The sequence below is a fragment of the Chrysemys picta genome, chromosome 2 (assembly GCF_011386835.1).
Source record: "Chrysemys picta bellii isolate R12L10 chromosome 2, ASM1138683v2, whole genome shotgun sequence".
NCBI classification, from domain to species: Eukaryota; Metazoa; Chordata; order Testudines; family Emydidae; genus Chrysemys; species Chrysemys picta.
This window is the reverse complement of record NC_088792.1, coordinates 64,432,904-64,455,441: the sequence shown is the minus strand read 5'-3', so window position 1 is coordinate 64,455,441 and position 22,538 is coordinate 64,432,904. Positions and strand designations below refer to the sequence as shown.

The following is a 22,538-nucleotide window of genomic DNA, read 5'->3' as shown; positions in this document are numbered from 1 at the left end:
CAAAGTGCGGGACCCAGAGCAGTCGCCCCGATTCACCCTACCCAAGGGATGGCTCTGCATACCACTATGCCTCATTTTCTTTAGGCATTGACAAATGTAAAAGACCACATGATGGAGAGTAAACCAGGGGAGAGTGCAGAAGAAACAAAACCAAACAAGGATCCAAATCCCATTCAAACATACAATAAAAACACCAACATTAATATATTATATCTATCTATATATAAAACTATATATATCTACATATAACTACCTCTCTCTATATCTCGCTGTATATCTGTATGTATATCTATATCTATAGTTCCTTGCTATTTTGTTCATATTCCTTTGGACAAAGTGGAAGTTTCAGAATGGTTGTAAAATATCCAGTACAATAAGTATAGTGCCAGAAATCTAAATCAAAGTTCTTTTGATGGTGAAGATAAAAGGATCTTCCATGTACAGCATAGTTAAAAATCACACACTGAGCATATCAAAGGTAGCAATGCATGCAGCATCACGATTTCATGTTTTGGAAAATAAATCCCTCATCCTTTTCACCAGAGGTATATATTAAATAGCTGACATGTACAGCCTGAGTTTCATAACATTAAAAGCCCAAGGTCACGTTGAAAATTAATGTAAAATTGCTTGCCTAATTTACACACCAAATTACCATGATCACATGTGCAAATTGCTTATTTGTAAGTCTGCTTTGGATATTTTTGCATTTTAACCAAATTATCATAATCAGATTTATGCAACAATACCTTTCAGGACAAGATTAACCATAATTGTTAGTCATAATCCTGAGGTAACAGGACATAATATTGGAACACTTATGCAATTTAAACAGCATGTTTTGTGCAAACTGCAAATTTATCAGGAAGCAGAATTTATGACCACTACATTATTAACTTCAGTATGATTTGCATGGAGCAAGAGTATTAGAATGATACTATTTTAAAAATAGAATCCCATAGTGTTTTTACTGTAATAAACCATGGACAAGGCCCATCTGTTATATCCACTCCATATGTCTAATTGTTAGTGATCTCTAATTGATATTTAGTTGTATTAAATAAACAAAGATGCTATTAGAAATCCACTAATTCAATCCTATTATAAGCAGTACTTTGGGGGGACAGGATAGATGAGTCTATGTGGTAGATTTTTGGCAGTGGTTATGTTTATATGTACTAAAATAAACATGTTCAATACTAAAACTAACAAATCTATCTGCAACACACAGCAAAGCAGTGTGCCAGATGTCTAAGTTATGGCAAACTCATCCGGAGTTTTCAGTGCTTTGGAGAGCATTGTGAATGAAAGATGGATTCACCCTTTTCAGAGATTATATTTTCTAGGGGATTCTGGACAAAAAGTGCCATACACATCCCATACAATACACTGAGCTCCAAAAAAAGGTTCTGTGGTTTTGCACCAGAGCAGTAAAGGCTAATACTATCCCAAAGCTAGAGAATTTACAGGACTAATTTAAAACCCTAGGATGAAATCCTGCCCCTGTTGATGTCAAATCTCCCATTGACTTCAGTGGAGCCAGAATTTCATCCCTTGAAGGTAAAATGCACTTTCTGTGAGGCTTTAAATCCCTCAATTGTCATAGATTAAGTTAAGGGAGAGATGAGGTTACTCAACCCCAGGCAAAATCAGATTCTTCATCACTAGAAAGCAAAGGGACTTACTGCTTGTGCTTAATGAAAGAGTGTTTGTTTTGAAAACCACCTTCTAAGGGCTTGTCCACACTTGAAATGCTACAGTGGCACAGCTACCATGGTACCTCTGCAGATAATTCCTACACTGAAGGGAGCGGTTCTTCCGTCAGCATAGGTAATCCATCTCCCCGAGAGGCGGTGGCTAGGTCGACAGAAGAATTCTGCCATTGACCTAGCGTTGTCTGCACTGGGGATTAGATTGGCTTAAATACACTGCTCAAGGGTGTGGATTTTTCACACACACCCTGAGTGACATAGTTAAGCCATTTAAATTTTTTCATGCAGACCAGGCCTAAGACCCCTAACTCTTGCTCAATAGAATAAATAACCACTCTACATTATATATATATGATCACCAGATGCAATTTTTCAGTGGGTGTCTTCATAAACTGGAAAAGTGAAACACCACAGCTTGTGCTAGAAGCAGAAAAGTCTAGAGATCTAGATTTTTTCCATTTCATTTAGCCTCTACTGATTTTCCCAGCTAATCCGCCTCGCTATGTAGGTGTCTTATCACCATAAAATAAAACTGAGCAACATATTTAATTCTAAAGACTTAAGGTCTTGTGTTCCATTGGTGTCTGTTGTTGTGTAAATACCTTGTCATTGGTACATTTGAGAAGTATCTGGGGTATTTTTACTGCTAAAAAGCAACAAAGAGCTTGATGCTGCAAAGTGCCGAGCACCAACCAAAACAAAAAAAGGGCACCCCCCCTGTAACAACCCCTCCCGAGCGCCACCCCACCGAAACAAAAAAACAAAAACAAAAAAAAACCTGAGCGCCGCTCCAACATACCAAAAAAACCCCCCAAAAACCCTGAGCGCCACCCCGCCAAAACAAAACCCGAGCGCCGCCCCACATAACAAACCCCCACGAGCGCCGTCCCGCCGAAACAAAAACAATCCCCCACCCAAGCGCCAACCCGCCCCACCAAAAAAAAAAAACCCCAAGTGCCGCCCCGCCAAAACAAAACAAACAAACAAACAAAAACCCAGAGTGCCACCCCGCCTCCCCAAGATTGGCCGCCCCTTACAAGGTGCCACCCCAAGCATGTGGTTGGTCAGCTGGTCAGCCTGGAGCCGGCCCTGCTGAGCACCCTTCCCTCCTACTGAGCACACTGATAATCGCATTCAGTACCCAGTGGGAAGTGCTCTGTATCTCACAAGATAGAATCATAGACTATCAGGGTTGGAAGGGACCTCAGGAGGTCATCTAGTCCAACCCCCTGCTCAAAGCAGGACCAATTCCCAACTAAATCATCCCAGCCAGGGCTTTGTCAAGCCGGGCCTTAAAAACCTCCAAGGAAGGAGATTCCACCACCTCCCTAGGTAAAGCATTCCAGTGCTTCACCACCCTCCTAGTGAAATAGTGTTTCCTAATATCCAACCTAGACCTCCCCCACTGCAACTTGAGACCATTGCTCCTTGTTCTGTCATCTGCCACCACTGAGAACAGCTGAGCTCCATCCTCTTTGGAACCCCCCCTCAGGTAGTTGAAAGCAGCTATCAAATCCCCCCCCTCATTCTTCTCTTCTGGAGACTAAACAATCCCAGTTCCCTCAGCCTCTCCTCATAAGTCATGTGCTCCAGACCCCTAATCATTTTTGTTGCCATCCGCTGGACTCTTTCCAATATTTCCACATCCTTCTTGTAGCGTGGAGCCCAAAACTGGACACAATACTCCAGATGAGGCCTCACCAATGTCGAATAAAGGGGAACGATCACGTTCCTCGATCTGCTGGCAATGCCCCTACTTATACAGCCCAAAATGCCGTTAGCCTTTTTGGCAACAAGAGTACACTGTTGACTCATATCCAGCTTCTCGTCCACTGTGACCCCTAGGTCCTTTTCTGCAGAACTGCTACCTAGCCATTCGGTCCCTAGTCTGTAGCAGTGCAGGTGTCTTATCACCAAAAATAGGCCCTGGCTAGCGGTGTTCTATGTATTTGGAATCATTTTTTGGTACTTTGGCCACCTAGAAAAGAGGAGTTGTTTTTTCCTGAGTGTTACCTATTGGCTGGGTAGTGTTGTTTTTATAAGATTTAAACTTAAACCATTCAACAGACAAATGTAAGTAGGTGACCACTTAGGGCATAACTTATGAGAGCAATAATGGAAGAAAGCTGAGACAACTAGGGCCATTCACCAATAGACCATGAGGACTTGTTCTTCTCTGGCTTAGATAGAGATTCCAAGCCAGCCCCCTTCAGGAAGGTCTCTCTGATTCTGCTTAGTCAAGTAAATGCCTTAGGTCCTAGATATACTCCCAAGACATTTTGCATTGGTTGCTGTAGAGCTTCTCTCTGAAACACCACTGTAGCTGCTACAAGTAATTCAGTGGTGCTGTTAGGAGACTGAAAGCACCTGTCACAGATGACAAAAGCAGAAACAGGGACAACCTTCTAGAGGAAGAAATGGTTCAGATTTGTGGCCACACAGCTAAGGAGAAGGGAACAGGAAATCACTATGTGGAAAGAAGAGTCAAATCTGGTCTGTCTAGGGCACCAATGCCCTGATTCTGGCTGTGTCATAGAACAGGATCCAGAGTAATTTTGTTACCCATAATTATAAGGATCATATCCATAAACTTAGACTAATGTGCATTTTTATTTTTACTGACAGCCCCCACAGCTCATATGAAAGATTATTCTAAAAGGGTGGACAAAATTGTCCAAAAATACCACTTATTGCACAAAGGCCAAAGCTTGGGTAAGCCCTGTGCTAGAATCCCTACCAAATGAGTTACTATCTCCAAGAGTTCAGAAATCAAGTGGGAGAACTGCAGCATTGTTTGGCATGCAGCATGAAGTAAAAGCATGTCACTCAGGCGCATTCAGTTGCCTGGCTTGTTCCATTGAAAGCCCCAGACTCTGTCTGTTTTCTGCTGTAACAGAAACTTTCACTTCTTCGAAACATGCGGTCCCATCCACAGTGCAAAGCTGATATCAGGGACTGCTCTTGCTCTAGAGAGCTGAACTGTTGCATAGGCTGGCTTGGCTGGAAGCCAGAATACTCAGCTTTGGGACGCTTTCAATTCTCTTTTATTTTAAAGTGTGCTTTCTGTTTGTCTCTTATTTTGACAGTTGGTCATGATCTTCACTTGCAAGCTAGTGTCACAAATGTTTGCTCTCCGTATGAGCTCTCTGTTATTTTTTCTGCCTTTCCCAAAGAACAATTTTCTTTTCCTTGCTTTATGTCTTTTTTGTTGTTGATAACTTCACACAATTTTGAATGCTAGAATTTTGCTTCCTGGATTTTGCCAATAGGTGTGGTTTGTTCTTAAGTTATATGTTATTAAAGCAAACTGATATTTAGGATTGGGTTAAAACAAACAAATCTCCAAAACTGTCTGTGCTAATATACCAGCAGATTCTGCATCCCCAAAGCTGTGAGGTAACCTTTTCGAAAGCACATAAGTGACCCATTTTCAAAGAGGACTTAGGCCCAGTTCCTTAAAGGTATTTAGGCACCTAAATCCACCGTTTAGGCACCACTGACATTTTCAAACTGCCACTCAGCTGTCACCTAACCCCCAGGCACCTACGTTTTCACCAGTCAGCATTTGCAAAGCCCCACAAGCCCTGCCTCACAGCTATCGAACAACTCACAGCCCTAGCTCAAGCCAAAGCCCCAGTACACCCCACCGAAACAAAAACAAAAAAACCTGAGCGCCGCTCCAACAAACCAAAAAAAAAAACAACCAAAAAACCCTGAGCGCCACCCCGCCAAAACAAAACAAAACCCGAGCGCCGCCCCGCCGAAACAAAAACAATCCCCCACCCAAGCGCCAGTAGTCCAGTGTTTAGGGCACCTAGCTGTGGGACAGGAGACTCTGGGACCAGTCCCCCTGTTCCAATCACTCTTTATTTATCCACAGTAGAACTGCTTCAACAGGCAATACTGATGGAGCCCCACATCAGATCATCCCACAGCTCAATGCTTAGAGCACTCCCCTGAGAGGTGGCAGACCCCAGCTTCAATCTCCCGACCCCTTCCCTGATGCCAGGGAGGAGGGAATTGAACCTGGTCCCACATTCCAGGTGAGTGCTCTAACCACTAGGTTAGAAGTTATAAGATAGGCATCCCGACACCTCTTCCAGCCAGATTTTGAATGGGGTCTGATCCAGTAGGTGTCCTCTAAGTGCACCCACCAGATCAGGTCCCTTGGGTGAGTTAGGCAGCCGAACACCTGTCTTCCCTTCATTTGTGAGTCACTCTGGGGCATAGGCAGGAGATAGGTATACAGATGTCTAGAGGGAGGCAGTCGTGCACATGACCAGAGGAAGAAACTTAGACACCTAGGGAATTTTTCCTTGGGAAAACTTAGGTGCCAAGTGAATTTAGGCACCTACGGGGTTTGCCGAGAGCTTTGTGGATCACAGTGGGGGACTTAGGCACCTAAAGATGGGTTTAGATGCCTAAATAGCTTTATGGATTCCACTCCTAGTCCCCTGTCGCTTAGGCAATTTTGGAAATTTTTCCTGTGATCTCACACTAAACATTCTCCTAGCTGCCATGCAAGTGTTAGCTTGTGTTATCTCACACAGTAGGTGTGTGTTATGCCTTCCATTTCATTGCCCTGCATGCCACGCATGCTGCAGCCCTCTTTGACACTGAGTCCATTTATTTTCCATTTTCTCATTTGCCAGATCCCAAACGGAGGCCAAATTATTTTTCTGCCATGTACTTGACTTTATGGGCCAAATCCTCAGCTGATGCAGACTGGCATAGCTCCACTGACACAAACAAATCGTAAAAAGAATACAGACAAAAATACTGTCATTTCCACACTATACAGTAATGGAACATTAGTGCAGTTTTGGAGTTGCTGAAGAAACTCAGCTGTTAGCCTCATTCCTTAAAATGCAGCTGAGGTTTAATATTTCAATAGCCCATGAATGAACTCCCTTGTACATTCTGCTGACTATATTAAGCCCCAGGATCCCAGAAGACCAGGCAAATTTTGCTATGCCAAGCCACCTACTGGGGGGGATGAGTGTCTTGCAGTTCAGACAGCTTCTGTAGGCTGCCAGTCAATGTTCACTGTCTTAAGACATCTAGAGCTAGTAAATAGAAAAGGTCAAGCCCATAATGTTTACCACAGAGTGAACACATATAAATGTTGAGACTGTGATTAGATACTATCTCTTCACTCCTCTTGCAGGTTTACAGATTACATACCAGCTTATCAGATTCATAACTCATACATAGGGCCTTACCAAATTCATGGCCATGAAAAGCACGTCCTGGACCGTGAAATCTGATCTTCCCCTGTGAAATCTGGTCTTTTGTGTACTTTTGCCCTATACTACACAGATTTCACAGGGGAGACCAACGTTTCTCAAACTGGGGGTCCTGACCCAAAAAGGAGTTGCAGAGGGGTTGCAGTATTTCTGTGCTGCCTGCAGAGCTGGGCGGCCAGAATGCGGCAGCTGTTGGCCGGGCTCCCAGCTCTCAAGGCGGTGCCCCACCAACAGCAGTGCAGAAGTAAGGGTGGCAATACCATACCGTGCCATCCTTACTTCGCTGCTGCTGCTGGCGGTGGCTCTGCCTTCAGAACTGGGCTCCTGGCCAGCAGCTGCATCTCTGCAGCTGCCCAGCTCTGAAGACAGCATCGCCACCAGCAGCAGCGCAGAAGTAAGAATAGCAGTACTACAACCCCCCCTACAATAACCTTGTGACCCTCCTCCCCCCGCCACTCCTTTTTGGGTCAGGACCCCTACAATTACAACACTATGAAATTTCAGATTGAAATAGCTGAAATCATGAACTATATTATTTTTAAAATCCTATGACTGAAATTGACCAAAATGGACTGTGAATTTGATAGGGCCCGACTTATTCAGTTTTGTACCAATATCGTCCGTTTTTATTCAATTATTTCAGCTCTCTGGTTTTATAAACTTTTATTTCTTATTTTATCTTTCCCTCTGTCAGGAAATGTCTTCTGGGGTCAGTTTTGAAAGCACTGCACTATGATTTAGGTTCATGACTCCCATTAATGTCAGTAAGAATCATGCTGCTAAGTCTCTGAGCACTGTCTTTAAAATATATCCCCTAGTATTTTCAGCTATTTCTGCATCGTAAGCACTTCTGTATAGGATGCTTCATGTCATACAAATAGATGCTTAGCATATACAGAGTAGCCAATGAAAAAGCACTCTTTTCTCTACACCTCCCCTCCGCCCCCTGTAATTGCGCTGGTAGAGGAGATGAATGAAAGCCTCTGGGGAATGCAGATAAAAGGACCAGGGTCAGACAAGGAAGGTTAATGCCTTCTACAGAATCTCATCATAGGACTTAGTATAGCTGCAGCACAGCAGAGAAGCAGATTGTGCAGCTTGGTCAGCAGCACACACAGAGCAACAACATGAGCATTAAGCTAATTAAATAGACAAAGCAGTTTGCAGGATCAACAACTGTCCCTGTACCCACTCACTTTTCAAATTAAGAGATTTTATTTATGTAAGTAGTTCTTATTTCTGTATATATGCCTATAAACTGACACACGACCGCCCACCCCAAACCTTACATTACACGTTAAAGTTAACTTAAAAGCATTGACCAGTGTTTGGTACTGTCTGCATGGCACTGGTCCTGCCCAGGGATCGTTACCCCGTCACAGATGAGACTGGAGTGTGCTAGGGACCAAGAGTGGAACACAGAGGATATGGATTTTTATAAGCTCTCTACCTGCATTTATAGGAGTCACACTTAATAAGCTCCACAACTGTGCATTTTATACACTTCATGTATATTTATTTTTGAGCAGCCAAAATTGTTCTAGTTGTTTTACAGAATAAAGTAAAGGAAAGTAATGTTGACAATCCATGGCCTCGATCCTGCAAATACTTGTGCACATGCTGAACTTTAGTGTCTTTGAGGACCTGCTCATGGGTATAGTCACAGGCATAAAATTAAACACATATGTAAGTGATTGCAGGATTAGCCGGGACTAATACATTCCACTTAGATGAGATCTGCACTTGCACCACAGGTAGAACCAGCTGTTCCCTGGTGCAGCTGCTCTTTTCCTGCCCTTTAATTCTACAAATAATGCATCTTTTCCCCCTCAAAAGACTATCTGGCACTTTTACTAGAGATGGCTGGAGGACAACAACTGTGTTCCATGGCAACTTTTGAGGTTTTGAAATTTATTCTCATTCTGCATTGGAGTGAAAACAAAACATCTTGAAAAGTTTCATGAAACTGAATAGTGTTGAAAAGTCCATTTTTGAATAAAAAAGCTCAAGTTTTCAATTCAGATCTCTCTCTCTCTCATCAGAAGTGACAAGAGAGCCCATGTGCCAATATATCCTTCACTATGAAAATGTTGCCAAAACAAATACATCTCCGTGAAACACTTCAATGAAACAGCATGTTTTGAAAACATTTCATTTGGTTGAAAATGTTTGAACCAGATCTACTTTTTACCTATTTTTTCCCCTCCTACAGTATGGAAACTGTATTTTTATTCTTCAGTGCCTTATATATTACTATTAGGAATGAACAAGGTGAACAAGGTCCAGAACAAGGGTGAACAAGTCCAGATAAAATAAGAACCCCACAACTCCTACAAACTTTTATTCAAAACTCAAATGGAAACCAAATTTTCCTTCAGGGTTCAAAATTTTTTTCTTAGGGTATGTCTACACTGCAGATACTAGAGCGGCACAGCTACAGCACTGCAGGTGAGCCTCTGTAGCACCTTAGTGTAGACACTTGCTACAGTAATGGTGGGGGCTTTTCTGTCACCGTAGTTAATCCACCTGCTGGAGAGGCAATAGCTAAATTGATGAAGAATTCTTCTGTTGACCTAGTGGTGTTTATACCGGGACTTAGGTCAGCTTAACTATATCTCTCAGGGGGGTGATTTTTTCACACCCCCTCTCCCCCAAGCAGCACACTTCAGTTGACCTAAGTTTTAGGTATAGACCAGGCCTTAGTTTAAGGGAAGCGGATGTAGTGAAATGTGGCAAGAAAAGCTGTTCCCACAATATTTCCATTCTGACTGGAAGCACAAAATACTGGAACTCTCACAGGAAACCTTGTTCTCATGAAATTCCAAGCTTCATTTTCAATCTCAAGTGGTTAAAGGTAGATGCAAAATGTCTCAGCTAAGCATCCAAACTGTGGGGTGATTATCTCACTGAACTAAGCCTGGGAACCTTTCAGTGTTTCTCTGTGTGTGATACCATTCTGCAATTCAACTTTGTGATTGCTGATATAATTAAACTGAAAAACTGGACGCTTTCTTTCAAAGAAACATAACTAATGTCATCAGGGATTAAACTTAATCTAAACTAAATCTCTGTTGTTTATGTTTCCACTTGCTCCTAAATCATACAGAAGGACGACTTTCTGCCCACATTTAGCTAGTAAAGTTTCCAGAAATAATTGTTTGATCTTTTTGGCAGCTCCATCACACAGGGCTGAGGGACTCCCCCCCCCTTCCTTTCTAAAACAATATTTCTGATTTACTGCATCTTTTTTTCCACCATCAGACACTGTAGCCAGGTAAACTACATTTTGTCAGAAAAGGGAGTAGAGGAAAGGGCATATATACTCTCTAGCAATTGAAATCTGGCTCTAAACCCTAGGTGGTGTCTATATTTCTAGTAACTGGCAGCCAGAAGCCTTTCAACCTGTCAACACACAATGGGGGAATTCACAAGGTCCAGATTTACATTGCTCACAGTTGCGGACAAATTAAATCATATGCTGTAAAAGGCTGCACACAAGAACAGGTATGGCAACCAACTCCTGAGCAAGCATCCTTGATCTCTCTTCTATTTCAGGCTTTTTCAGACAGGTAATCAGACTCCATAAATCCCTGTGAAACTCGGGGTTTTGTGATAACCGAATTAGCCTTTCTGGACCCATGGCAGGTTCTTGCCCTTCAAAGTACAATATTTTAGAAGCAGCTTCTTACATTCTTTTACTTCTCAGACCAAGGATATGTCTACACTACAACGGTACAGCTGCGTGCTGGATCTACGCCGCTGTTGTGTACATACTGCCTACAACGACAGAAGAGGTTTTTCCATAGCTTTAGCTATGGCTCTCCTGTTGCTGTAATAAATTTATCTCCCCAAGGGGAGGTAGCAGTGCCTACACAGGGGCTTAGGTCAGATTAACTGTCCCCCAGGGTGTGAATTTTTCACATCCTTTGTTGGGTTTGTTTCACCATTTTGTTTTTCTATTATTGTTGTTTGCCCTCCATGTTGGGTCCCTGCCTTGTCGCCCACTTGGCGCTCTTTTTGAATAATGGGGGGAAAGTGAGAGGGGGAAAGGTCACCTGACTTGGTGAAATCTACCTAGCAACGGCAGACTATATAAAGACTGTACACCCTGGATGAGGTGCTGTCCACCCCAGTGGCAGCCGTGCTTGCTCCGTGTCACCTTGGAAGAAGAAAAAAAAAGATTGTACCTACCTCCTCCTTACATTGATCTTGATCCCGCTCCTGCGTTGTTGTGGTCCTCGTCACTGTCCCGTCCATTTTGAGCCCCGGTGGCATCAGCTCTTGGTGATTCCTGATCCAGTCGTTTTCCTGGTGTTGTCTCGGTCCCTTGTGTCCCTGTGAAGGAAATGATGATGTGCATAATTATTTGTCTTTCTTTGTAACCCACCTTATTAGTTTGTGGTCCTGGCTTTAAGCCATTGAAAAGTTAACTACCGAGTTATTTTTTTAATAAATCTCTGTTATTGTATCTTAATTACATTCCCGTTGTATTATTGGTTGGGAAAAGGGTCACCACCGGTGAATATATATGGAATTGAGGAAGAACCTCGGGGGAAGGGGGCCATTATAAATAATGCCTCTCTTTGTTAAAGCTGTTTTTTTACGCTTTTTGGTTAACACCTTGAGCGACATAGTTAGGTCAACCTAAGTTTTAGAACAGGTCTTCTCAGGCAGGTAATACAACTGCTTTTTCCTAGAAACTTGGTAGAACAACAACATTTCTTTTTCTATCTTACTGGAAGACATTCTTCAGAGTAGGTTTTTTGCTCTTTCCTCTGCCAAGTCTAGGGCTGGTTGTAAATTTTCCTTTGAAACAGTTTTTCAACAGAAAATTAGATTTTTGACTGAATGAATTTCTCTGCAAAAAGTGCATGTTTTCTATGTTAATTTTTGATTTTTTAATCAAAAACAGAATGCCCAATCACACAAAAGATTTTGGTTTTTGATATTTTTTGCTAAAAAGACAAAATTATCCACCAGACAGAGAGGGGAGATCAGTCTCTGACTGGCTATAGTCAAGAAACATCAGATGTCTAATTCCTTATCTGTTTACCCTTCCAATTACTGTTTCTTTCAAAGGACAGGAAAAAACTAAGCTTTCTAACTCATACAAGTTTTACAGGTTTTATGTTGTTCTGACTACCAAATAACACTTCACTGTTTTTTTCATAAGATACTCCTTGAATTTCTCATCATGGTGTGAGCAGTGAGAAGGTCCTAATACAGCGGTCGGCAACCTTTCAGAAGTGGTGTGCCGAGTTTTCATTTATTCACTCTAATTTAAGGTTTTGTGTGCCAGTAATACTTTTTAACATTTTTAGAAGGTCTCTTTCTATAAGTATATATTATATAACTAAACTATTGTTGTATGTAAAGTAAATAAGGTTTTTAAAATGTTTAAGAAGCTTCATTTGAAATTAAATTAAACGCAGAGCCCCCTGGACCGGTGGCCAGGACCCGGGCAGTGTTAGTGCCACTGAAAATCAGCTTGCATGCCGCCTTTGGCACACGTGACATAGGTTGCCTACCCCTGTCCTAATAGCTAGCTAGCTTTTGGTGTAAAAGTATGGAGGAAATATTATAACCCCAAATCCATCCTCTGAAAGTTATGTCTGTCTTCCCTCAAGTCTTTGGGCTTAATTGTTCCTCTCTCTGGAGAGCATTCTCCTAGCACAATAGGATTGGGAACCGAGCTGTTCTTTTCAGAGGACAAGGTAACTGCATCCTTCTCCCTTTTCCTAGGATGATCCTGTGATTCATTCCTTCCATTTTACCTTCCAGTTTTTGCCCTTGTTTTTTCTTTGCTGTGTGAGGCTATGATATACATTAGATTGTCAAACTCTATATGAACAAGATAGGGGATGAAGGTGGTTAGGGTGCTAGTTTGAGGCTCTAGAGACCTGGGACACCATAGTGTATCATGGGAGATGTAGTCTAGCCACAGAGCCCAGTCCATTGAGGGCAATGGGGGCATGAGGCACCTGAACTACAAGTCCCATGAGACACTGTGACATCATTTCCAGATCAAAACATCAATTTTCAGATGAATTTTGGGGGGTTTTGATTTTTTGCCAAAAAGTAAAAGTTATCTGTGAAAAATTAAGAAAAAAATTATTTTCATTTTCAGTAATGTGTTCTCTAGAAAAACAACCAACCCATTGTCTGACCAGCGCTAGTATCTAATCACATAAGAAAAAGCCTCTTGTGTAAGGTTTCCTTTACTCTCTCTCCCTTAAAGATCCTTCAGCAGAAAATCTGCCCTGGCCAATTGAGACACCTACCCACTGCTTCTCTATATAATAGATAATGGGCATCCTGGGAGGCACACAAGGGCTAAATACAGTTGCTCTAAAGCAGGGGTGGGGAAACTTTTTTGGCCCGAGGGCCACATTGGGGTTGCAAAACTGTATGGAGGGCCGGGTAGGGAAGGCTGTGCCTGGCCCCCGCCCCCTATCCAACCCCTCCCACTTCCCACCCCCTTCAGAACCCTCGACCAATCCAACCCCACTGCTCCTTGTCCCCTAACCACCCACCCCCCAGGACCCCATCCCCATCCGCCCCTGGGACCTTATCCCCCATCCAACGCTCCCTGCTCCCAGTCCCTTGACTGCTCTGACACCTATCCACACCCCCGCCCCCTGACAGGCCCCCCCAGGACTCCCTCACTTATCCAAACCCCAGTCCCCTGACCGCCCCCGAGAACCTCTGCCCCATCCAACTGCCCCCTGATCCCTGTCCCCTGACTGCTCCCTGGGACCCCCCGCCCCTTATCTAACCCCCCAGCCCCGGCCCCCTTACCATGCTGCTCAGAGCAGCATGTCTGGCAGCCGCGCCACCCGGCTGGAGCCAGACACGCTGCCGCACTGCTCGGCAGAAGCATGCAACCCCGCCGCCCAGAGCGCTACCCATGTGGCAGCGTGGCTGCGGGGGAGTGGCCAGAGGCTAACTTCCCCAGCCGGGAGCTCAAGGGCTGGGCAGGACGGCCCGTGGGCCGTAGTTTGCCCACCTCTGCTCTAAAGTTTTCAGTTTCTTTCACCTCCAGTTCCTACTGAATGTATGGTCCCTATGGACAAAAAATTAAACTCTCACCTGTAAATTGTGTTTATATAAATCGGACTCACAAATCTTCCCAGGAATCGGACCCACAAATCTCCATGTTTATTTATTTGGTTTGCTTATTTATTTTGCCTTTGGTTTTGCATCAGATACAAAAGAGTGGATCAATTTTATGTTGTTTATTCCAAGGATGCCAATCTGGGCATTCTAATAAAAGGAGCCTATGACTGGCATGATGATTTTCTCATCTCAGATTGTCCTACCTGAATGTCAGGCAGGAAAGATATCAAGTTTGATTGTTAAATCTGCTTTGCAAAAACCCAATTTACAGTCAGAATAAATTCCTTTTTTCTTGATTCGGGAATTTCATTTTGCCTATATTGAGTAGGATTATGCATTTATTGTGCACCCAAAACTCCCATTGACTTCAAAGAATTTTGAGCACACAAAGAGTGCAAGATCAAGGTCAACGTAATTCTATCATTTGATAATACAGTATAGTATCTGTATGGCAATGTGAAATTACTTACTCCCATTTAAATGCTAAGTGCCCTAAACACTAAAACATTGTAAGTATATCTCTATTGAGGAGTTGTTAAGGACTGGTATAGCGTGGGCGTTGCAACTTAGCATTGAAATGCATTAGTAGAGCACCGAGAAAGAAGCACCTCTCTCACCTTATGCTTAGCTTAATATGCTATCCATCCCTTCCTTTTATGAACACTACATTTACTCACAAATTAAAAAAGTTTCCCATGTCTGCACCATACATGAACAGCAGAGTCACACGTGATAGACAGAGCTATCCACCACAATCATTGTACCTTTCCCTGTAAAACATCTTTGCAAAACTATAGAAGTTATGTTACCCAAGTTATAAATAGTTATTGTCAGTGCTGATAGGCCAACAGGCTTTACAGCTGCAGACAAGAACATGGTTACATCCTTTCACTCTGCCTGCTTTTTTTTTTAAAGTTAGTTGTTACTGATTTTCAAGAGTAAGTGCATCCAATAAAACTATCCATTTCAACAGAAGAACAGAACACAGACTAATAAAAACTGGTGGAAATAACAGGTGTAACCCTTCTGCCCATCTAAGTTGGCAGCAACAAGGGCCGGGTTCTGTATCTAGGGGTTCCGTTTCAATAACACAATGCAAAACCGGCTCGAGCCCCCACCCAGTGACCTGGGACAATTACATACCACCCCCTGGGCGCCCCTAAGAGGCAATACTTCCCCTCTCGCAAGCACGGAGTCTGAGTGTAACAGAAAATGTTTAATAACATGAGGTAAATGACATCAGCATTAAATTGGATAAAAAACACCACAAACAGGATTCATAACACATACCATGAGCAAAAAAACCCACCCCAGCAAGTTGGGCTGTGTCCTTTCCCTTGGGTTCTTGAAACCAGCAACTCAAGGTTCACCAAAGTCCCAAAAGTCCAACAACCCCCCAAAGTCTCTGTCCCTGGTCAGTGCAGCCCCAGAGTTCGGGGGGGGGGGGCACGCAGGGTGTTAAGGGGCACCTTACGTGATCCGAGGCCGACGGGGTTCCGCTGCAGCCTTCACCACGAGCCGCTCCACTCCACCAGTTGCCCCGTGAGCTGCTCCCGCCGTCCCACGAACTGCTCTGGCAGCTGCTCCACTCTGCTCACCGACCTGTGAGCCGCTCAGCTCTGCTCCACTTCAGCCGTCCCTTGGGCCGCTCCCACAAGGCTCCGCTCTGCTCGCTGCTCCTCCAGCCGCTCCGCTCCACTCCGCTCGCAAGGCTCCACTCTGCTCGCTGCTCCACCAGCCGCTTAGCAATATAGCTTCAGGCTCCCCCACTAGCTAACACAGCCTCAGTGATCTCAGCTCTTTTGTGATTTCAGCTCTTAGCAATTTCAGCTCATAGTAGTAGGGGAGCCCCAATGCTGGGGCACCATTGGCCCAAAGTGAATTCAGCTCAGCAGTCAGTAACTAGACTTCTAATGGAATCAAATTTAGCTCTGATATTCAACAGTGGAGAGAGGAGGTAGCGCAATTGGTGTTTCAACCCCTCAGAGAGGGGCCCATCCCATCAGGTACAAATACCTGTCCCCATCCTCTCTCCATTCACTGGGTTTTGTAACCCATGCCCCTTGTCAAGCAAGTGCTACTTAGGTAATGGTGAAGGACTCCCTCAGTCCTTCTGTCATACAACAGTTCCACTGGCCTTGATTCACAGAATCAGGGTAACAAAACTTTATTCTTCCTGCCCCAATAACAGAGAAACTGGGGATCCCACACCAGCCAAAGTAACCACTTTGAGTTGCTGTTGTTTCATGCCAGGCGAGTGGGTGTGCCTATGCAAACAAGATCAGCCCCTGGAGTTCTTTTCCACACTCGCCATAATTCACCACCAGATGTCAGGGTAGAGCTCATCCTGACTCTGCTTACACAGGAGACAGCAGATTATATACCAAAGCACAAATCAAGGACCAAATTTTAGTCCATGTTTACACAGGAGGAAGGACATATGACTTTATTAGCATATAGCTATTGGTTAAGGTAGATTAGAATCAGAGAGGGAGCTCACCAGTTCTGGTGACAGTTAGTACAAGTGATATGTCCTGCTTTGGCATTATCTTGTGGCAACAGGTTGCAGCAAGAGCAGAAATGTATCCAGAAAGAATTCATGTCCCCAAGTAGGCCCATAGCTAGTCAAGCACAACTATGGGGGGCGGAGGGGGATGTGAGCTGGACAGAGGCACATCCCTGAGGCTCTCAACAACTATCCTTATCAGGGCCAGCTTCAGGGTTTTGGCCGCCCCAAGCAGCCAAAAAAAAAAAAAAAAAAGCCGCGATCGCGATCTGCGGCGGTAATTCGGCGGGAGGTCCTTTGCTCCCAGCGGGAGTGAGGGACCGTCCACCTAATTGCCGCCGAATACCTGGACGTGCCACCCCTCTCTGGAGCGGCCGCCCCAAGCACCTGCTTGCCAGGCTGGTGCCTGGAGCCGGCCTTGATCCTTATAAATACCCTTGTTTAGACTTACCCCGGGTGGAGAAACTGTCCTGATGTAATGGCAAATAAAAAGGAAGGGCCCAGAAGTTCTTTTCTTGAAAAACTGGAGTGTCTGGTGCAGTGTCCTGAATTTTAAATGATTTTAAGACATTTCAGGAGACAGATTTTATGAATTAAAAACAAAAGGAAAGGAAAGGAAAGGAAAGGAAAGGAAAGGAGCCTGATCTTTGCCTGTGATTTGCATGTGGTAAAGTAGGTTTGGTTAAAAAACAAAACAACCCAGCAAACACTGGCCAAAGCCACCAGGTGTCAAACTTGCAAATTTTCCCATGCAACACACATATATAAATATGTCAAGCCATTGCCAAATGCCAGCATTGTTGATGTAAAACGTCATATCCCACCAGAGCCTCTCCGCTCCTCTCTAAAAATTCTAGGTTCCTGTGTTCATCTCCCACCCACAGCCAAATCTCTACATCCCCCTCCTACTCGAGCCTGTGCCCTGCCAACTACTTTGTGTATTTCATTGTAATATTTTTATATCAGACTTTCTATATGACAATATACTATTTTTTTTTACTTACTGTGTCTCCTAGGTTTTCTACCCTCCCTTTTCTTTTCATTAATTCTCTCCATTTTTTCTCTCTTTCTATGCCTACCTGTCTCTCACCAACTCCAACTTTTCTTTACTTCTCTCCCCCCACTCCTTTTAGGATACATCAACACAGCAAAAAAAGACCTGTGCAGTGAGTCTCCGAGCCTGGGTCAACTGATTTGGGCTGATAGGGCTCATACTGTGGGGCTAAAAATAGCAGAGGAGTTGTTTGGGCTCTGAAACTCAGCTAGTGGGGAGGGTTTTGGAGCCCAGCCTCCATCCCAAGACCAAGTATCTACAGTATTTTTAGGTCTGCAGTACAAGCCCGAGTCAGTTGACACAGACTCAGAGACTTGCTACCTAGGGCTTTTTTTGCTGTGTAAACATAGGCATAACAACTATGGGTATGAGCCCTGTCCCCATAATATCCAGTCTCTCACTTTTTTCATGTATTTAGCCTTACAACACTAGAATATGATTCTCCCCATTTTGCAGATAAGAGACTGAGGCCCTGTCTACACTGCAGGGGTGAAAGTAACTTAAAGGACTTACTGGTACTCCAGAGTCCTTAGGAGGGGCGGGGCCTCAACCGGAAGAGGCGTGGCCTCTGCCAGAAGAGGCAAGGCCTTTAAATCCCCGGGCACTTTAAATCCAGATTTAAAGGGCCTTGGGTCTGGGGCTGTGGTAGCAGCAGTTGGGAGCCCCGGGCCCTTTAAATCACCCCCAGAGCTATCAACTGCAGAGGCAGCTGGGAGCCTCGAGGGTGATTTAAAGGGCCTGGGGCTCCAGCTGCTGCTACCGCAGTGGTGCCCCAGGCCCTTTAAATCACCATTGGAGGGGGCCCCGGCCTCTGGTGGAGCTTTAAAGGGCCCGGGGCTCCACTGCAGTAGTGGCAGCCGGGAGCCCCTGGCCCTTTAAATCACTGCCAGAGCCCTGCCGCTGCTACCCCAGGGCTCCAGTAGCGGGGCTCGGGTGGTGATTTAAAGGGCCCTGGAGGGTAGTGGCAGTGGGAGTCCCGAGGCCTTTAAATCGCCACCTGAGCCGCTGCCGGGGTCCTGGGGTAGCAGCGGCAGCCGGGGGCTCGGGCGGTGATTTAAAGGGCCCGGGTCTCCAGCTGCCGCTACCACCCTGGGCCCTTTAAATCGTCCCTGGAGCCCTGCTGCCACAGCCCTGGAGAGGCAGCGACAGGTCTCCAGCAGCTATTTTAAGGGCCCGGGCGGTAGTGGCTGCCGCAGTCCCAGATTCTTTAAATAGCCACTGGAGCCCCGCCGCCGCTACCCCAGGGCTCCAGGGATGATTTAAAGGGCCCAGGGCAGTAGCTGCGGCAGGCGCCCTGGGCCCTTTAAATCGCTGCCCAAGCCCCGCATCGCTTCCCCAGGGCTCCGGCAGCAGGGCTCTGGCGGCAATTTAAAGGGCCTGGGGCTCCAGCTGCTGGGAGCCCCAGGCCCTTTAAATTGCTGCCAGGGGAAGCCGATCCGCCCCGGTACGGCGCACGGGCTCTTGCTGGTATGCCATACCGTGGCGTACTGGCTTACTTTCACCTCTGCTACACTGACAAGTTTCTGCGCAGTAAAGCAGCTTTCTGCGCTGTAACTCCCGAGGTGTACACACTGCCAAGCCACTTAGTGAGGAGAAATTGCGCAGTTGTAGAGCTTTAAAAAAAAATCAAAAATACCCCGACGAGAGGTGTAAAGCTTTCTGTGCTGGGGCTACAGCACCACGATGCCAGTGTAGACACCATGGCGATTACAGCGCTGTGATTGGCCTCTGGGAGGTGTCCCACAATGCCTGTTTTCACCTCTCTGGTCATTGGTTTGAACTCTGCTGCCCTGCCCTCAGGTGACCAACTGTCATCCCCATCCCGTACATTCCTTCCTTCCTGTTTGTTTGATGATGCGTGCAGTGGTCTCAGCGCATCTTTCCAGGAGGCCATGCCTGCTCCATGCACCAGGTGATCCCCTGCTTGGAGCAATGCCAAGCTGCTGGACCTCATCAGCATTTGGGGAGAGGAGGCTGTCGAGTCCCAGCTGTGCTCCAGCCATAGGAATTATGATACCTACAGACAGATTTCACGATGCATGACAGAAAGGGGCCATGAGCAGGACACATTGCAGTGCAGGGTCAAAGTGAAGGAGCTGCGGAACGCCTATCACAAGGCTGGGGAGGCAAACCACCGCTCCGGTGCTGCGCCCACTAGCTGCCGGTTCTATAAAGAGCTGGACGCGCTACTCGGCGGCGACCCCACCTCCACTGCGAAGACCACTTTGGATACTTTGGTGGCTTGTGTGCCAGTCAAGAGTGGACTGAGCCAGGAGGAAGAAATCTTGGACGAGGATGTGGAGGTGGAGGGGAACCCAGAGGCAGAGGATCACTCGGAGGTCAGAGATGCATGCAGCCAGGAGCTCTTTTCTATCCCGGAGGAGACTAGCCAGTCACAGCTGTTGGATGTTAATGAAGAGAGGAGGCCCCTGGTAAGTGGATCTGATTTTGGGAATTGCTGAAGCGAGTTGCTGGGGGAAGGAGGGTTGCAGAAAGCAGGCTTGTCTCCCACCGCATGCCTAGTCTGAGTGGTGGAACAGGCTGTTGATTGACTCCCTCACTTCACGGGAATCTCCCTCAGAGATCTCCACAAAACTCTCATGGAGATACTGGGCAATCCGCTGCTGCAGGTTCCTCGGCAGAGCTGCTTTGTTTCTTGCCCCATTAATGGTAACTTTCCCGCACCACTGTGCCGTCATGGGGGCGGGGGGACCATTGCTGCACACAGGCAAGCCGCATAGGGGCCAGGGCGGAAGCTGCAGTCTTGGAGAAAGCCCTCCCTTGATTCCCTTCTCACCCTCAGCAGCAAGATATCTTCCATAATGATCACCTCCGGAGGAAAGTGTGGGGACAGGAATGATTATCAGGCCCTCCTTACAGTGCTGACTCTCCCCAAGATCCATGTGCCCACTGTACAGCTGGGTCTGGGAACAGTGATTTCCCCTGCCCCTGCAACTACTCACCATTTTGGGGGTCTTGTGGCTCATGTGTGCTTGCCTGGGCTCAGCCAGTGAGTGACAGGTGTGTGAATAGTGGCTGTGTTTTAAAGCACTGAATCAGTGTTCTGTGTGTTGCAAACAATACTGCTTCTGTAAAATGTAAAAAGAAGAACAGGAGTACTTGTGGCACCTTAGAGACTAACAAATTTAAAAAATAATTTCATGAGGTTGATGGATTTCCATTCCATACGGCTAAATGCAGTGCCTTGCATAATGACAGGTTTCAGAGTAGCAGCCGTGTTAGTCTGTATCCGCAAAAAGAAGAACAGGAGTACTTGTGGCACCTTAGAGACTCTCTAAGGTGCCACAAGTACTCCTGTTCTTCTTTTTGCGGATACAGACTAACACGGCTGCTACTCTGAAATCTGTAAAATGTGGCATTTAAACTTCACAGAGACGACCTTGGGAGCCCAGCCTCCCTCTTTGTTATCAGCGGCTGAACGGCTGCGCAGAATTAGAAAGCGGTCAAGAAGAACTAAGGAGGAATTTCTGCGTGATGTTATGATGCACTCCACGGTCGAGAAGTAGGAACTGAAGGAGTGTTTGGACAGCAAGAATAGGGACTGAAAGGAGAATGCGGCATGCCAGAATGAAGCCACGGAGCAGCTCTGAAACATTATGGAGCACCAAGCAGACACCTCCAGGTGATACTAGCTCTGCAAACCGAGCAGCTCCAGGCCCACCCTCCCATGCAGCCCACATCCCAGTGCTTGTTTCCTGAGCCCAAAAGCGGCGTTCCACTGTAGTCAGCACCTCCATGAATGCCACAAGCAATCTCATGTCGTAGCTACTACGCGTGGCGAGATCAATGTTGCACTCCTCTTGCCTTTGTAGTTTAAGGAATAATTCCACTGCCTTTGTGATGTGTTGGTCAGAACAAGCAGCATACTGGTTAACAGTTCGGGATCCATTCCTGCAGCCCGAAGAGAGGGCGCGCAGTACACAAACCATTGAAAGATGGTGCCAAATGGGGACGTAAGCACAGGGATTGCTGGGATGCGAAGCAATACATAATGGGGCATTGGGACAGGACCCAGGATGCCCCACGACTCCCTCCGTCTTCCCACAACTCTTAGTGGCAGAAGAGGAAGAAATGCTCTGTGGGATAGCTGCCCAGAGTGCACCGCTCTGAATAGCGCAAGTGCCACAAGTGTGAACATGATATTGCGCAGGCAGCTGACAGTGTGAATACACAACAGCAGTTTCCCTTCAGCGCTCTCCGAGCGGCACTGTAACTCCCGGAGCTGTAACTCTGCCAGTGTAGACGTGCCCTAAGTTACTCAGGAAGGCTGTGGCTGAGTAGGGAACTAAATCTGGATCTCCCAAGTAGCGGGCTAGCACCCTAACTACTGCACCATCTTGCCTCTTCTCCGTTCCCTTTATTCTCCCCCTCGATTGCTCTCTGTACTCCTTTTTAAAAAGAAAAGAAAAACCATTTCCAGCCTCCATTAGTCATCATAAAGAAGTGAAACAGGGTATAACTTTTATTTCTCCTTTTTTCAAGTCACCTTTAATTACTTGCAATAAGAAGGGAGACAAGTTTGAAAAGGCTATTTTACCTTTCTCCCCTGTAGGTAACAGTTAAGTCTGTGCTAGAATTATGTTTGAGAAGGGCCTGATTTTTCAAAAGGAACCTATGCTCAGGCAGGTCTACACTACAGGGTGGAGGTAGGGGGATCGATCTAAGTGATGCAACTTCATCTACGTGAATAACGTAGCTGAAGTCAACGTACTTAGATCTACTTACCACAGTGTCTTCACTAGAAGGCACTATGGTGAGGAGGGTAGTATAAGAACCTATAGAAAACTGAATTGAATGGAAAAAAATTTAGACAAACATTCTAAAGTATGACATGTCTTTTTAGTGACTTTGGTTCCTTTTTGCTTGCAAAGCCCTTTGGGACA

General features: G+C 45.6%; 1 long non-coding RNA gene across 1 annotated transcript in view; it reads right to left on the bottom strand.

The window, feature by feature from the left end:
- Nucleotides 1–16,779, bottom strand: part of LOC101945545 (uncharacterized) — a 51,145-nt gene extending 34,366 nt beyond the window's left edge. Inside the window, exons 1-2 of the long non-coding RNA XR_508990.4 lie at nucleotides 15,549–16,779; nucleotides 11,150–11,293 (exon numbers count right to left, since the gene is read on the bottom strand). This is a non-coding gene — a long non-coding RNA (uncharacterized LOC101945545). The remainder of the gene's footprint in view (nucleotides 1–11,149; nucleotides 11,294–15,548) is intronic.
- Between the last annotated feature and the right edge of the window lie 5,759 nt (nucleotides 16,780–22,538).